Source organism: Drosophila innubila (genome assembly GCF_004354385.1).
Source record: "Drosophila innubila isolate TH190305 chromosome 3L unlocalized genomic scaffold, UK_Dinn_1.0 0_D_3L, whole genome shotgun sequence".
Classification (NCBI taxonomy): Eukaryota; Metazoa; Arthropoda; class Insecta; order Diptera; family Drosophilidae; genus Drosophila; species Drosophila innubila.
Genome location: NW_022995376.1, coordinates 280003 through 296255, shown reverse-complemented (window position 1 = coordinate 296255; position 16253 = coordinate 280003). Strand labels below are relative to the sequence as shown.

Below are 16253 nucleotides of genomic sequence, written 5' to 3'. Positions count from 1 at the left end.
ATAAGATGAGAGTCACTGTATATTTCAAACTTGGAAATAAACTTGACTGAAAATTTTATTACACGCAAAATATTCTTGACTAATTGATGTTTTAAATCTATTTGAAAAGATCTTGATCGATAATTAAGTTTACATATGCGCTTTTAATACTATAACTAATACCAATACCAATACCAATATTTATTGATCTGACTGGGATTTTCTGGGTTTTTCCCAATCCGTTATTTTAATTAAAATGCCTTTTTCTTATAATTTTAATTTTAAAATTAGACTAGGTCAACAGCTCTTAGTTGACATAAATATGTGATATTTCTCTTCATATTCACACAATTTGTTCTACCCGTTTTTTTTTTTTTTTTTTTTTGTAGTTATCACTTCTTTTTATGTTTTCAAATAAAATTTATTTCAACTTACTTTTAATTTAAATATATCTCTTGCAAAGCCGCTAATCCAAATAAGTTCGTTGATTATGGAACTGGAAATACTTTTTGGTTGAGCAAAGCTTTTTTTTTGAATTGCCTTTTGAGTTTTCAATCTATCCACATTTCTTGATTTAATAAGAATTGGCTTATCCTTTAAAAGCTTTTAAAACACACACCCACACACACAAGATCACATTATCGAAGGTGTGAACGATTTATTGTATTCTTTATTTATTACTATTAAATTCTTTATCATTTATTTTGTTAAATCCCACACACAATTTCACAAATTCACAAATTGAAATTGAAAACGAAATTGAAACCGAAACTGAAACTGAAAACGAAACTGAAACTGAGACGCGATCGCGTTGAATTGTCGTGAGTCGCTTTAAAAGTTTAAGTTGAAGTTGACGCGTCGAAATGAAAAGCTCGCATGAATGGACGAACGACGCCGCAAGACGTTTTTGTTCAAAACGCAAGACTTCGACTTCAGTCGGCGTCGCAGCTCAGTCACAGCAGCCTCTGTCGCAGTCGCCGACTAAGTATCAAGTCGAGCCGAGCAACAGCTGCGTCGGCAGCTCAGCTTATGTGTGTGTGCAAATCTTAGCTTAAGTCGGTGTGTGTGTGTCAGTGTGTGTGTGTATTGCGCTATCACTTGCCGCAATCCTCGCTGCCAGCTGCGACGTCATTGCAGTTTGCAGTATACAAAATTTGGCAATCTGCATGGCGATCAGCTGACGTCGACGTCGCGTCGTTGCTGTCGGCATCGCTGCTCGTTCTCAGCAGAACTCGAAGCTGTGGTGAATATAAAAAAGTCTTTTGCACGCTGTGTTGAGTTTTCCTTTTGTTGATTTTTACTCGTTTTATGCTGAACGAATTTTTTGTGCCCGTATTTAATTTGTATATTTAATTCGCGACTTTTGCTGAGTCATTTGTGACTTGTGGTGAATACTTATAGTGAAGTGGCCGTAAACAGATCTTAAGTTGAGTGCCTCGATTGCTTCCTACATTATTTAATTTCATTTAGTCTGTAATCATTAAGGGTTTTTTCATTTCCTTCATCTTCTTTTTTTTTGAAGGATATTTAAGGCGACAGCGGAAAATTACGTTTACATATTTCCCTTTACTTTCAATTAGTCTCATGACGCGTAAGATCCCAGTACATTATTATTTTATTTATTTCGATTCCTTATTACTCAAGGCACTACACTGATGAAAAAAATTGTTCTAAAATCAAGATTTTAGTCTCAAAACTGAGAATATAAAGAAAAGCACTTATTTTAAGAACGATATATTTATGATAAATTTTCTTGATTTCAGAAGTTGTTATTGTTTTCAGTACAATTACTTTTACAATCATTGATTTTAAATAATATAAAGTTAATATAAAATTAATCGAAAGTATTTATGAACAGAACTCAGGGACATTTGGTAGAAACCCAGAAATTCCAGTGGGTTACTATTTTATTGATTTCGAATACTCGTTACTTAAGGCACTAGCCACATTGATTTAAAGTAATTTTAATTTTTTAAATTAAATTGTTGCAACAGTTTGAAAATTGCGAAAATTCTACATTTTTGAACACGTGTACACAATAAAAAACAAGTGGGCAATTTAAAGTGGAAAATTTTTCAAGCTCATAGAGAGCAATTGTTATTTTTGTACTTTTATTTGCCGTACTGAAACTGGAAATTAACTAAACTTCATGCTAACGATCGGACAGAGAGACAAAGAGACAGACAGACAGCCGGTCCCGCTCAGTTATCCATAGTCGTAGTCAAGTCTCGAGCCCTTAATAAATGTACTTATATTAATAAGTATGTATAAGTAGCATTAACTACTTGTACAAATCAATAAACAGTATTACGCACTTTACTGTAGGTCAGAATAATAACAGACTCAGTTTGTTTATAAACAAGAATTTTATAATACTCGTAACAACAGCAAAACAGAATTAAAATTAAACGCTACTTGACGTCATTTCAATTTCCATAGAGCAAAACCTGAGTAAGTTAGTTACGATATTAAAATTCGAACCCTTATGCAATTGACACGTCTAATTTGCAGCTATATTGAGGATCATGGAATCTGGTCAATAAAACATAAATTTATTCCAAGTCCGACTTCCTGCACATTCTTGAGGAGCTGTGTCTGCTAATTATAGGCTCTGTTTACTATGATCTACAGTGGGTAAAGTAATTATTCTGACAATCAAGAAGAAATACGTATAGTTTTTGAAATTCTAGAACGAGTTTAATCCCATGGACCTTGTTTTATTTAAGAGAGCCATAGTAAACTACAATAAAATAAGAAAATAAAAAAAAAAAGATTTTTTTTTTCAAATTTTTACGAAAGACAAAACCCTTTTTATGGTTAAAATTTTTTGTATCCAATTTTGTGATATTCAATTTAATATATAAATTATTTTAAAAAATATAAAGTTTGACAAGTACTTGCTTCTTCTTTCCCGAAAACATGCGATTCATTAAATTTATCAAAACAGTTGTGTGGTCCCGTGGCTCAGATGTTAGAGTCCCCGACCTACCACATAACTAGAACTACTGTTTGAAAAATAAATAAAATGTATCAAAAAAAAATAAATATATATCAAAACAGTTACTTGACAAACTGTTAGTTACTATAAAAAACGATTTAAAATGCGAACTTCAATGGGCTTTTAACGATCAAAAAGCTGATTTGCATATTGCTGCTGTTAGAGGCAGATCAGTACGAGTAAAGTAAAATACTACTCGTATTCTATTCGATTTGAATCCATTGCATAATAAAGCGGAAACAGCCTTTCAACTAAAACAATTATTAAGAACAAATTACTTGAAGAACTTAAACAACAAACTCTTAACTGTAAGATAAACTAAATTTTAGCAAAAACACCAGTTAGTGAAACCAAGCGTTAAGAAATACATGCTTCCCATATTTATGAAAGTTCACTGAAGTCAAGCTCAAGTGTTTCGGACATTGTTTTCAATAAAAATGAAACTCAACCTCAACCCGAATCGGAACTGACTTTAAATGCGTTATATCACGTTATAACATGTTGCATCATAATAAAAATGTACAAGGATGTTGCTGCACTTATATAAAGACCTTAATCTAATAATCCAACGAAGGTTGCACTTTTCGGGTTTGTTTTTCAGTTTGACAAGAACAACTTTAATTGTTGTCGTAAAGCGAATTTACATATTTGGACATGTTGTGCACATCAGGCACAAAAATTTCATGTATATTGTTTATAATTATAATTACTGTGACTACTCTTGTTGTTTGCTGCAAAAGGTCACAATGCACATTACAAGTGTCGCTACTAAATATATTTACATATATATATATATATATAAACAACATAGCCTTCCAGTAATTGCCAAAATGTCTTGCAAGCTGATTGAGGCCTGCTCAGGACAAAGCTGGGAAAGGAAAAAAGCTTCGTTTTATTCAAGTTCAAGTTTGAGTATCACTGCAAATTTTATTTAATTTTCGAAAGTCACAAGCCTTGAAATCGAAACCAAGAACCTAAGGTAAAAATATATCTATTACAAAAAAATTTAAATTGAATGCAGAATGAAATAAGAAGCCAAAACATGAACAAAATGAAATTCTGCTTGAAAATCGGTCTACTTTTGACAATGTTATAAAAGCTTAAAGTTTGTCGAACCTTTGACCTAGCAACTTAGCAAGTCCAAATTTTTGTCCAATTTGCCATAATTTTTTACAAGAAAATGAAAGGTCTTGAAATCAAATATAAAATGTTGTTTTATACAAATTACGGAACCAGGAGTTGATTAAAAGTGAAAACTTGAGATCTAAAATTTTTAATATTCGAAAATCACAAGGGGGACCCTTAGCATTAATATCAAAACCAAGATCCAGAGGTAAAACATTTTTCTTTTTTAAATAAAATATTTTGAATGCAGAATGAATAAGAAGCCTAACCACAAAATGACATTTTGCTAAAAAATCGGTCGGCTTTTTTTTTGAATGATCTGAAAATAGAACCTAAATGCATTTCGCACCTTTATGTACCCAAGGGCTTTGCTCGCCAGCTCAAGGGCTTGTAGATGAATATTACTTAATAATTTCACAATTCTTGATATTTTCGTGCAAATACGAGTTCGAGTGTAATGTGAGTGCTCGTGATCGTGCTTTTACGGGTACATCACATTTATCACATACGAGTATAGATATAACAGATAGTCTTACTAGCAACAAAAAGGGTGTGACCAGAATGTCAAATAACAACTTAGCACCATCCTTCACATTGAAAGTTGATTTACCTGAGTAGGAGGAGGAAACAGGTCTGGGTTCGTAGCTTACTAAAGATCGTAAGATCTAAAGATCAAATGGCATCCCATTGCCAAGCGAATCGGAAATCAGAAACGTACCAAAAAAAAAAACAACAACAAAAATCGTATGAGAAATGACCTAGCAAAATAATACAAGTATATGTGTGTATGATATATATATGATATATGTCTATTTAATATTGTATGTTATAAAGATATTGCCATAATGTGAGGCATGAAGTGCAATAATTTTTACATGTATTTCAATTACTCAAACATAAATGGGCTCTTATAAACGGGTTTACAAAGCATACTGCCAACAACTACAACTACAACAACAACGGCAACAACTAAAGTCAACATTGTATTCAACTTGGTCTTTTTATTTGGCCATAATTCACAGACAGCTGGCTTAGAAGTCAAGCAACAGCTCGAGGAGTTTACACAGCATTTACGTTGATTTCTTCACTTTTTTGTTTTCAATTACTCTACGAAGGACACCATAATAATGAATAAAATAAAATAATAATTTTTTTATTTTATTCAGAAGGGAGATTCGTCTGCCAAAGAGGGGGGAGCAATGTCTGCGTATACATATACCACAATAAAGGCGCTGATATGGAAATAATTACCAGCAGACTTTTTACATTAATTAACTTCAGTCAAAAGTTTCGATTTATCTTGTGACCCTGTTACATTTATTTCGTAATTGCTTTATTTGTAGAATATTGAAATCCTACTTTCATAAAAATCATACAGTATTAGAACTAAAGCAGTCAATTTTCACTTTAAACTTTCGAAAATCGCCCTAAAAATTACACCAAATGCGTCTTGCACCCTGGTTTCTATCTAAACATTTTGAAAATATTTTTTTTAGATTATGAGACAATTTTCAAATTATAAGAGTTTTTCTAATTTCTAAGACGATACACTCTTAATATAAGAAAATTTTACCATACATGTGGCTAAACTCTAAGAACTTTAGACAAGGTTTTCTAATTTTAAAGCCGTCACACCCTTAAAAAATATAGACGTTTTTATTTTTTCGATCCATTTTTAAAGGTGATTTGCAGTTAAATATAGAAAATTTCCTAAATTTTACAAAATTTGTAGTTTTTAAATTTTCTGAGTGTATTTATGACCACAAAAAAAACCTCTACACGAGGTAAATGGCTAGTGGGCAATTTCTAGCCCAAAATTTCTGATATCCAATTTTGTGACGAACAAAATTCAGTTTAATATAAAAAATTTAAATAAAAATATAAATTAATAAAACAAAAAAAAAACGAAAATTGGCATTGTGCACTTATGCAAAAAGGGTGAGCTTCTTTGTACATAAAAATTACTGCTAAAGCGGGATTGAGCGTTTTCCCGCTAAACTAGCGGTTTCTTCAAAAAGTCGTAGAACAAACATTTCTAGATTTTTGAAATGGAATAGATAGGACTAAGCCTTTCGATCAGTATAAAACTCGATCTGATCGGACAACCATAGCAAATTTTCAAATTAGCTGTATATATTGCTAGTCGCCTTTCGCACCCTTCGTGCTGCTTTCGTCACTAGCGCGAACTGCCGTCCATAGTGATCTCGAAAAATGTCTTGTTTAATAATCCTTTCGTGTTCATAGTTTTCAAAAGTCTTCCCACTCACTGGAAAATAAATTAGGACTGAACTAAGATTATTATGTTAAACAAAATTAATCTCTCGATTTATTTAAAATATATTTTTTTATTATTGAATTATTACTGTAGCTTTGTTTGGTTGTTGCTTTAGAGATCTGTAAAAAGCTTGCATACCTTTAGGCAGAAAATTTATTTACTAAAATATATTTTGGGGTGTTCAAGAAATACAAATCAAACGAAAGCCAACCTAAAACCAATACATTTCTAAATATTTATTGTAGTTAGTACAATATAATTCCAATTATGCATTTATTTATAATATGGCATTATTTTAAAATTAAATGCTCTAAATAAATAATTCGCTTATTCAAAACTAACAAACGCAACCCAATCAACTATGCATTTAATTTTAATTAATCACAACGGGAATTCCAGTTGGAAAAGTTGCTAAAAACTTGCATTAGAAACACGTTGATTTAATTATTCTAGAAAAAGGAGGCGATAATGAGAATACTATTATATATTACGCCCTCAATTTGCGCTTGTAAAATTATTTTTAACTAGAACAAATTAATTATAATTTTAATTAAGTGTTTAATGTAAATAATTTTAATTGTATTAAGTGTATTACAACTTTGAATTAACAACTTGTGGTTCCTCACTAAGTGAATTAATAATTTTGTTGAGTCAAGAAAAACAAATAGAATCAACAACAATCAAATATAGTAAATAGTTTAATAATGTATATAATTAATAAATACTAAGTCTAGTGCATTAATTTTAATTTTATTGTGTACCTTACAATTTCCAGATAACAACTTTTCTATCTTAGAGAGCTCTAATAATTTCATTGATTATTTTATTGCAAGAAAGAAAAACAATACGAGTCAACAGGCATCGAAAGCAATATATATTTAATGGGATCCACATTAACTGAACTAGTTTAATAATAATTAATTAACTTCATTTTAATAATGTGTAAACATCATTAAAATATATATTGTCATAATTGTAAATCGACAACAGGTGATTTAATGAAAATTATAAAAAAAATTTCTTTTCTGGAATTTATTGATAGAAAATTGGCATAGTTGCATATAGAACTTAAGCCTACAGTTCTTGTTGGTTGATCCCAGCTAGCTTGAACTAGAGCATACTTACACTAACACTTATACTTAGTCTACACTGAGAAACTTTATTTTATATATTTAGAAAAATCGTCATAAACATAAAATTAGAAAATTGAAAAAAAAATTCTATTGTTAAGAAATATTTTTCTATCAAATAGATAGTATCACCATAAAATAAAAAGCCATTGCGACATTTTTCTTAATTTTAGTGTGAAAACCGATAGTTTATAGCGATTGTACTGTATGATTTTATGAACCTATTTTTATGACCCTATTTTTCATAATGTTATTTTAATATTAATCAACTGTTCTTAATTGACACTAAATAATTAAATAGTAATTATAATAACCTTGGGACCTCTATCAATGTAGGTCATAAATTGTAAACGATGCTCGTTTTATTTATTACAGTTTCTTCACCTTCAGCCACCCATTAAGGTACTCAGTATCGATATTCACGCATGTTCTATTTCCCTCATCCATTGTCAGTTATTTCACTTGATATATGTAATTAACTCGTTCAATATTCCCCACACGGTTGACACTTAATTATGATTCAATTGTTATTTAATCATTGTACAATCGACTGCAATATTCTGTTAATTCAGTTTTTTTTTAATACAAATATTACACACACATCAACCGGCCAATTATTTACATATTTTATTTTAGCTAAGTGAGACAAATTTTATAATTAGTTTTGGTTTTTAATATGAACTATCCCAAATTATTCCGGCACCATTTGACATGAAGTTGCGAATGTCTAAGCAAGACTTCTAGATTTCAACTGTTAGTTCGAGATCTTCAGTTCAATTTGAGATTTCTTTTATACAAGAAATTCTGCTTAAGTGATCTGACCAGGAGCGGAGTGCGGGTAATAAAATTAATTTAATTTTTAAATGTAGAATATAATTTTAATTTTAATATTGCACATTTCTATAGTAGACGGTTTAATTTGTATTGATAAATTAAGTGAGCGAAACCCTCGCTGTGCTCCTGAACTTTGGCATATTTAATATGCCTTAATTGAACTATGCGACTGACCTGCTGATGTGAGTGCTACATACATATACATATACGTGTACATATGAATATACCACAATATTGCTTAGTTATGTAGAATGTATCTTAAGAGTTGTATCTGAATCTGTAATAAGAGCATCTTATACTTGTTGGCATTGTTTTCAACATACTATGCTAAATATTATTGATATGATATAGTTGATACCTATAGAATAGGATGTATTACACGAGTCTAAGTCGATATCTAATTCAAATTAGATACAAATTTCATGTATTCAATTCAAATATTGGCAAATCAAACACATCACAAACATATGCAATGCAAATACTTATTAATTATGTAAATGCAACCCTTTTGGTAATTGTAATTGATTCTCGCTTAAAATGTCAATCAAATCAAAATAAACAAACCCATATAGTTTGTATAGATGTAAATAATATCTACAGCTATGCAAATAGGAGTAAATAGTTAAAAGATATGAGAAATTAAATTAAAATGTGCAATCAAAATTTGTGTGTGTTGAGTGCAAAAACCAAACCAAAATGCCAAATGTGCTTTGAAGGCTTCATTCAAAAACAGACGCCAAATGTCCATCAGAGATGCAACAATGAACAGCAGCTTGAAAATGGGGAAAATGTGGGAAAAGAGGAGAAAATGGATTAATTAAAAATTCAACGCCTCGGGCTTTCAGGCTTTCACCCAAAGTTCTGGCAGCTAGTTAATTGAAAGCCGAAAATGATTTTAATACAAGTATTTATTATTGGTATTATTAGGAATTAGAGCAAATCAATTTTCACAGAATTTACAATTTTAATTAAAACAATAATAAATTCATATTTACTGCTATGTCTTTTATAAGCCCATTTTAATTTAAGTATTAAATATTGTTATTATTTGAAATTCGAGCGAAAAAGCTTTCTTAAATATAAGAATGATCTTTTGAACAATTTACATTTATTAATTTAATTCATAATCAATTCATATTTCCAGCTTTGTCTTTTATAAGCCAATTTATGCTTCATCCCACACGTGACCAGAACGAATTTAATTATCATTTTCATTTCTATTGCATAACCTAATCGCATTTATAAGGCAACTATTGCTCTAGATATCTGCACATATTCGTATGACATATCATCGAGCCACCCTTTCATTTATTTCACACCGCATCTAAATGAAAGGCATCCCCTAAATGAGTTGATTCCGATTGTTCTTTATGCCTTTATGTTTATGGTGAGTCGTCAATCTTTCAATACGATATATTTCAGCACAATCTGTTACCTAAATAAGCGTAACATTCAGTGTTGCCACTTTTAGGGTAGTGCGGGTGCATCATGTGGAATCATACTCTAAATTCCCGAGACAAATTTATTTAATGTAGATAAAGAACAATTATAAAAGTGGCTAATATTAGAAAATATATCAGAAGAGGCTGCACTTTGGTAAAGCAAGATAGGTTTCTAAAATCAAGAATATTGGGTTTTTGATTTTTTTAAATCTACAAAATATATGTGCAAAACAATATAAAAATAAGTAATTCAATCAAGCAGTAAGATTAAGGACTAATTCAAAAAAGTTAATTCTTGTTAAAGGTGAAAAATAATATTATTTAATCTGTCAACTTTTTCTTGTACTTCAGTTTCCATAGCTTAAACTCTTTTAACTCCACTCTCGTAAATGACATATGTAGTTGTAATTTTTGACTAATTACTTACCACTAGATTACAAGCCATTCAACAATTATTCTCAAAGCAAAATAAAAAAAAAGGGAGCCAACATAAATTTTCAATTTACTTACGCCTGGCTAAGTAGATCTTGGAACTGCACTTCACAATCGGAGTCACAATGCTGGCAATGCCCACAGTGAGTCACATAATTCAGGCGAACACAATAGGGCCAACAGAGCGGACGGCAAATATATAAAAATTAATTAAAGTCTCGCCTCAAGATGCCCCTTTTGCCCATCCCTCGTGTACAGTGTACTCGTGTGTAGAGCAAAGTATTGTTAAAGTAGCGGCAATGTCTTCTTTTCCCAAATTGTTCACACGTTGCAACATCTTGTGGCATGATACGCCTTAAAGGCTGCAACAACAATCGGCTTGGCCTTTATTAGCCCAGTAACTAAAGGGTACAAAGGCCATTGGATTTTTGACAAAGTCTGTCCGTCGGTATAAAAACCTATACAGATCTCACAGTTAAAGCAATAAGTAAAAACTGAATAGAACGAACAAATTTTTAAGCTACAGCATTGAGATCGGTAAAAGGTTCTATTTCAGTTTTTTTTTTCGGCTCCGGTATCAGTACTGGTGCGGAACGGTACAACAAATCAATTTTGAAATATTTTAAAATGTTAAGATGTCGTTTTATAATAAACATGACATCGAAATAATTAGCTAGACCTAGAGGTCCAGAAAATCAAGATTTTGGTCTCAGAACTAAGATTTTTGGTCTAAAAAATGCGTCGAGAACATAAAATTCTTAAATTATGAGAACACATCTTGATTTTAAGAACATTTTAAATAAGACCAAGTTCTTATTTTAAGAATAAATGTTCTTAAAATTAAAATCGGTAATTTAATAATCGTTATTTTAATTTATTTTAAGAACAAATTATTTAAGATGAATGTTCTTGATTTTAGAAGTTGGTCTTTTTTTTTAGTGTAGAGGTCATATTTTCTAGATAATAAAAATTTAAATTCAGAATCAATTTAAAGGTATATGATATTCCGCTTGAAAATTAAGTAAGTGAAGTTATGAGAGATCAAAGTTATTGAAAAAATGTCAAGGGGTAAGTATGGAAAAATGGATGATAAATGGCTTAGTATCGAAAAAATATTAAATTTTCTGGGTGATAAAAATGTAAATGCAGAATCAATTAAGAGGCCAAATCATGCTCAAAATGACAATCCGCTTGGTTCAGTTTTGAGCAAGGTATGACTGTTGAAGGTTGGTCAACTATTTGAGCTAGCAACTTTACCACAACCGAACCGGTACAAGCGTTTCGGGATTCGGTTCTTGACAGAGATTTACTTCGGTAACGATTTCAGTTCCAACAGAAAAAATGAAACGGTTAGTTTCGATTTACGGTTCCTGTGCCGGTGTTATTCCCTGCTCAGAAGCGTTATAGAAAGTAGTGCTAATGAAATCGACATTTCACTAGAATTGAAAAAATTATTGCTAATAATTCGGGTACTGGGCATCTAATAGTCGAGCCTATCGAATCTTGTGTTCTTACTTTTTCCTGTCCACGTTTCTGTTTCGTTCTCTATCTGTATCTCTGTCCCTGTCTGCGCCTTGTTGCTGCCACATTTGGCAGACATTTGGCGGTGTCAAGTGATGAGCCTTTTTTTAACGCCCAAATTGCCGGAGCATTCAAAAGGTAAAAACAGCAACCCTTGTCGCTGTTGATGTTGTTGCTGTTGTGGTTGTTGTTGCTGCTACTGTTGTTATTGTTTCGAGCTGTCAAATTTCATTGTATGTTGTTGCTGCTGTGATTTTGTGTAATTTTATTAATCACAACAACACATTCATTTGCCTTGCCTTAGAAAACCCTTCTTTCCTTCTTCCCCTCCCTATATCATCTTCCTCAGCTGCGCATCCCTTTCAATTTTGAGTTCTAAATTTCTGTCATTTACTTTTGACTAATTATGCAATTTGTATGCAATAAAAAAATTAGTTTCCAACAAGTTTTAGTCCAAACAATTTAATTAACATTATTATGATTATTATGAATTCAGGAAATATTGTTATTTTTTCTCTGTATTTTCATTAAAGCCACTGAGCACTTTGTTTATTTATTTGTTGTTCTCGCTCTTCTTATTTTTATTATTTTTATTGTCGGTCAGTTTGGATGAGGGCAAAAAATGTGAATAGCCACATGGAAATTTTCCAGTTCGTTTATTCTGCGCCTTCATGCGAATATCAATGCAAAAATCGAAGCTGCTGAGCTTAAAATTTGCAAAAAAAAAAAAAAAACAAAAACAAATAAAATAAATATTGCAAAATATTCCCTTTATATGTTCATTCACCCAGCGATTCATCTACTAAGACTCTTTTTAAAACTGTTCAAAATAAATCGCGATTTTAATACTATGTTAAATACTAATTTATATAAATAGCCTGGAAAAATGCAATGCTTTTACCACTCAACTGACCACTAAATATTACCAATACTTTAAATATTTTGATAGGAAACCACCGCAACGGAAACCACAGGACAACCACACACAAGCCATTAATAATTATGCATTGTGTAATATTAATAAATTAAGCAATTAAGTTCGCAATTATTTCAATACAAGCACCTGTTTTCTGTCCACTTTTCACAACATTTTACACATATACTCATATTTCAATGCGTATTTTCATTTGTATGCACTGAAAAAAATACCAATTACTAAAATCAAGAACATTCATCTTAAATATTTTACTCTTAAATATCAGTTTGAAAACAAACGCGGGTTCGAGTCCAGCTTTGTCTACGAAAAACATATCTTTAATATGTATTTATAAACAAAATTATCAAGCCAGACAAATTTATTTCCATATGTATAAAACTATTTGTCATTACTGACTGATCATTATGCAGCCCGAACCGTAAGACCTAGGAGGCTAAAATTTTCACACAACATAGCTGAGATGAATTCATTGAGAGATAAAAGGCCCTTTTTTTTATCAAAATAAAACAAAAATTGAATAGTACAAACGTGCTTATTTTTTTTAAATGGCTGTCTTGAGTATTTAGATACTTTTATAAAACCAGGATGTGTTTTCTAGCTTTAAGAATTTAATGTTCTCGTTTTTTTTATCAGTGTACAAACTGTGTAATAAAAGTTAATTTTCATAGAGTCAAGTTATGAACTTTACTCATTCTGCATCCAACTTTTATGTGTGGCAAGTACGAAGTAAAATAAAAATAACAGAATGTGAAAAATAAAGTTGTGCAGAACTTTCTGCAAAGACGGCAACTAAAAATCGCTTCATTCTAATTACTTCCTCTTGAACAGGAGCAGGAGCAGGGAATCGGATATGCGGAGTCGCACAGGCGCTCAAGTTGAATCGCGAGCCGCAAAAGGACTTGCTTGCAGTGTGCCAGGACACGTCTAGATTAAGTAGTGAGTGTAGAACTGGGCACGTAAAACAATCGTTTCGTAATAAAGATGAAAATTTTATTAAAAGATGTCGGAAACAGATGTCGCCACCATGCTGGCCCTCTTCCTGCCCTCATCCTGCTGTCCAGCAGCCTGTGCCAAAGCCAAAAGCCAGAACCAACCAACCAACACACACAGTTTATAATCTTTTATCGCATTTTTTCTACTTGGTTGACACAAAGAGAGCGGTATTTATGCGACTGTTAACGTTATGAAAAGCCCATAATTTGCCAGCTACCCTCCGTATAATAAAAATAAAATAAACGTTCTTTTGAAAATCGATAGCAAACAGAATTCGCATTGAGTTCCATTGGGAAGGGAGCAAAGGGGGCAGTATTATCGGGTAGCAGCTGATATCGACAGTTGACTTGGCGGCGGTTGTCCTGACTCATGAACTCCTCTTTTCTGCTTTTCTCTTCCCCCTCTTCTCTCCTCTGTTATGCTCTTCAATAACGTTCGCCTCGAGTGTCGTGTATAAATGTTTGCGCTTTATTATATTGCCCATCCACGCCCTCAACCAAACATAAGCGTATTCCCAGCATCTTGTGACATTTTACCTTATATCTGTTTTCTTTTTTTTATTTGACTCTGCGTGGAATCGACGTCCATTGTCGTCGTTCTCGTGCCGATACACACGATTCGAGTACACGATAATGATATCCATATAATGATGCGGCTGTCAATTACATTCCATTGGCATTTTCACGATATCATAAAATTGCAAGACTCTGCTGTGCCCCAAAAGTGGCATCTTTGACTGTCGACAAGTTGAGATGAAGATGTCATCGATATCGCCGGAAGTATTTGAAAAAAAACTTGATTTAAGCCTGCTCTACAGATCACTTCTAGCTCAAAGTCAACTCAAAAGCAATATTAAATATTTCTAAAACCAAACATCCCATATTTCCAAAATTCAATTTTTGTAAGATCTTAGAGTGGGAGCAAATGTAACCCAGATCGGAAAATGGCAACAAACAGCAATAAACACCCAGAGAGAACCCTACACAAAAGTCAGTTAAAAGCCAAAAGCTGAGAAAACAATAGGCAACCAACATTATTTAAATAAAGCACAAAACTCAAATCATTTACATATTTCCAATTCAGCAGACACTTTTAGAACACACACAAAAGTAGAAATGATTCGCAATTCTGCGCTAAAAAACAATTAAAACTTTTGTCTGTATTCAAATTTGTCTTCAACACTTGCCTGGCTATGTTTTGGAGGGGTTTTTGAGGTAACACCCACCAATAAAAAAATCTGTGTGAATTGTGACCTTTTTTCACTTGTCAAGTAAAGAGACACGAGCAATAATGCCTCTGTACCTCTTCAGTCCACTTATCAAATAATTGTCTTCATATTATGGCAGTTTCAAAAGGATATCCATGTAGACATATAGACACGTATGTATATAAAGTCTTATGGCTTGGTCTTAAAATTGTGTCTACTTAATGCTAGTATGATACATTTCTTAAAACTTTAAAAAAAAATTAATTAAAAGAATAAAAAAAGTTATTATTGCTTGCCGATTATTGACGTTGAAGTCTCATCTATATTGTGTGAAATTATCAACTTCCTACGCGTTAGGGTTTGGCCTAAACAATGCTCAGTCAGTCAGCCAGTCAGCCAGGACAAAGAGTTACATATATATTAATAAGGGATTCGCAGTGACAACTGGCAAAGTACCAAAAAATTGTTGGCAAATTGAAGAGTACTCGTTAAAATCTCAGCCAAAATCCAAAATTTAAGACACCCACATGATGCAAAGCCGTCGCTAGCTTTGGGTGCCAAATAAAAATGTAAGGACACTCACAAATACAAGTACAAATACACATACAGATAGAGACACAGATGAAGAGAGACAGCGAGGAGTGAAATCAGGGAGTGAAATCCTTTGCATAAATGATGAAGGCATGATGAGAACTTTTAATCATTATTATCACATATTTATACGCTTATATGAGCATGTTTTATGTACTCGCTGGCAGTGGCAGTAGTGGCAGCAGCGAAGGATGCTAGATGCGGAGTAATCCTTTTGAAAGGCACAAAACCCACAAATGGCAGCGCAAAAAGGCTGGCAAAACAATGCCAGGCTAACACACACAAATACTAACAAGGTCTGCGCTTTGTTATCCTTATTCTTATTGTTGCCCTAAGAGTGCTCCTTGCTCCTCAATGATGAGCTTCCAATTCGAGTGAGGCCACGCCCCCTACGAGTAAGAGGAAAAGGAAGAGGACGATGACAAGGACGACGGGGCAACCACTTGCACTTTTCGTTAAGCTACAAAACAAGGGTTGCTTTTACTCTATGTCTCTCTGTCTACCTAATGGAGAGAAAGAGAGTGTGTGTGTGTGTGTGTGTGTGTGTGTGAGTGAGTGCTATATGTGTAATATACAATAGAGTAGCACCACACACATAAAAGTCATAAGGAAAGGCACAGTCAGTTTCTAAGCTTACATAAACGCCAGGACTCCAAGTTGAATGCTGTCAACTTGGCCCTATGTATTTGGCAACACTCTGGGAATTTCATTATTGTTGGCTAGTAAATAAGTCATCATTGTCGATTGTCGTCATCAACGCGCCGAGGACAACTAATTTGCGGTCATAAT

General features: G+C 32.5%; 1 protein-coding gene across 2 annotated transcripts in view; it reads right to left on the bottom strand.

The window, feature by feature from the left end:
- Positions 1 to 4766, bottom strand: part of LOC117788584 (lysosome membrane protein 2) — a 28478-nt gene extending 23712 nt beyond the window's left edge. Inside the window, exon 1 of one of the 2 annotated variants that reach the window (XM_034627373.1) lies at positions 4753 to 4766. The gene's annotated coding sequence lies outside the window, so the exon portion shown is untranslated. Of the gene's footprint in view, positions 1 to 421; positions 664 to 4752 lie in introns of those variants that run through there. The other variant, XM_034627372.1, reaches the window with a different exon arrangement.
- Between the last annotated feature and the right edge of the window lie 11487 nt (positions 4767 to 16253).